We start from the raw sequence: 2,662 nt of genomic DNA, 5'->3' as shown, positions 1-2,662 counted from the left end.
GATGGAGTAAAGAGATTTAAAAATATGATTGACAATGTAAATCCAAGGGATATATCCCTAAAATTTACAAACAGTCAACCTATTTTTAATGAAGAAGAAGAATGCTTGGTTCCAGCACACCAAGTAATATTCATGTCCGTCTTCCCAGAAAATTTTCAACCAATTGATCAGATTCAAGATTTAACAATTTACAGTCATGAAGGAAGGCTAGCCAGCACATTAGCAAGGGTCTTTGAAAGAACTCAAAAAATAACGAAGGAATCCCACACAAGGATTAATTATAAAAGTAGAAATACTCTGCTTGTGTCCAGTAAGAGAAATGAAATTGAAGAAAGAGAGATGAGACTCTTGGTGGAATTTGAATCAGCATTCTACAACTTATCTGGACTTTTAGAAAAACTCTCTGAAGGGATAAAGATGAATCTCTGCTATTTGATAAAAGACAGAGAAGACCACAAATGCCAGCTATGTGCCTCAGAAATATCTGAAGAAAGCAATAATGAAACGGAATCAACCCACATGATAAAGGAAGAAGACAATGCATCTGAAGGCCACATGATAAAAGAGGAAGACAGTGCATCTGAAGCATCTCTCAACATTATTGCATAATGACGTAAGCACTTAGGTCATAGAGCACTAACAATGTAGCTGGTGCAAGATAATAAACAATGACGTAAGCAATGACGTCATAAGAAGGGTAAGGATGGGAATTGTCCATCAGACCTAACCATTATAAATAGATTGCTTAGGCAATTGTAAGATCATCAGAAAACAGAAAGCAGAAGGCTAAGAGTACTCATATGCTAGGAGAGTAAGGAGGAAGCTGCCGAGGCAATTCTATAGTTTGACAAAGAATTCCCTTAGGGAAAAATAGTTCTAAACTCCCCTCTGGAGTTAGTATCTACAATCTCTCCTCTGGAGATAAAAACACCTTATGTAAAATATACTAAATAAAGGAAGTTTTTCTCCAGAAAGGTACATCTTCATCCTAGTCTTTTAGTTATGAATTATTTAGAAAGTTTAGAATTAACGGAAGAATCTGATTATTATAGATTAACTGCTTTATTAGATAATGAAAAATAGGCTGTTCTAAAAACAGAGTTAAATCTCAAATCAAATGAAAATTTTAATAAACAAAATCTCTTAAAAGAAGTCTTTAATAGAAAAAATATAATATACTATGGAAAAATTCAACTTGAAGCCCCTATAAAGATAAAATCTGCCAATGAAAAACTTGAAATAGCTTTGATAAATGATGAAGAATTGAGTAAACAGATTGAGAAAATTAAGGATCAACAAAAAAGATCTAAAATTGGATGGATTCATATTAGTACTATACAAGTCTTAATCAAATTTACATATATAAAAGGAATTAATTCACCAATAAGTTTAGCAATCTGTGACAAAAGAATTACTGATGACCCAATAGATCAAATAATTGGAATTGTTCATGGAAATTTGGCAAACATAAATGTTAAATTCAATGCCCATCTTGGATATGCTATACCTTTATCAACAGAAAATTTTGGAAGATCTATAAGTTTGGCTTATAAGTTTCACAGAAAGAATCTAATAGAACAAGATGATGAACCATTTTCAATTACATATGCAATAAATTATGCTCTAACAAATAGCCATCATAGTATAATATTTAAAAACAAAGAAAGAATTTATGTCGATGAATTATTTCAGAAAATTGTAAAAACAGAAATACCAAAATATAAAGCCATTGAAAATCCAGTTCTATTATTAAAAGAACCATCAGAAAAATTAGTTTCATCAAATTTTCAAATAAGGGAATCTAAAATTAATAGCCCTTTAAGTTTATCTAAGTTAAAAATTAAAGAAGAAAATTCTGAAATAAAAGAATTAACAAAAAAGGTCGAAAAATTAAATGAAACCCTAAATACTAAATTATGACAATAAATAAAGAAGAAATATATATAAATTATCAAGACAAGAAACAAGAGCTTTTTGAAAGAGAAAATCGTTTGAATTATTTACAGTTTTCTTAAATAAATCAAAGAGCATTTGAAGCTCTAAAAATAATCTATGACAAGTTGAAAAGAGAAGTTGAAGAGCTAGAAAAATTAATAGAATCTCTAGAAAATAGTGATGAATCGATGATAGAGTTTGCAGAAATTCTAAAATAAATAATGAAGCATAAAAAGATTGAAAAACTAGAAAATAAAATAAAAAAGAAAAGGGCGAAAAAATTAAAAAGTAAAATAGAAGAGTATAAAAGGAAATTAAATAATCTTCAGATCGAAATTGATGATCTTATAATAAAAATGATAGAAATAAGAATAAATATAAACAAGCTGGAATTAAACTTAAAAAAATTTATAAATGCCTGGAAAACCATATTATGATTTAAAAGAATTAAAGCTGTTGAAGGAAAAAATGGAGAATAAAGTTGAAAAATTAGAAAGATATTTAGAAACAAGAGAAAGTGTAGAAATAAAAGAAGTTTTTGAGGATTTGAAAAATTATATTAAAGAAAAAGACAAACAGATAAAAGATTTTATATACAATAATCCTTGCAAAAAAGAATATTATAATTATGATAGAAACTAAGCCAGAATTAAAAAACTATAAATATGAAATCAGAATTATAAATATACATCAATGATTAGTAATAAATGATCATATAACAAATATA

The sequence above is a fragment of the Arachis ipaensis genome, chromosome B3, assembly GCF_059453495.1.
Source record: "Arachis ipaensis isolate K30076 ecotype BB chromosome B3, ASM5945349v1, whole genome shotgun sequence".
Taxonomy (NCBI): Eukaryota; Viridiplantae; Streptophyta; class Magnoliopsida; order Fabales; family Fabaceae; genus Arachis; species Arachis ipaensis.
Note: the sequence above shows the minus strand (reverse complement) of the source record.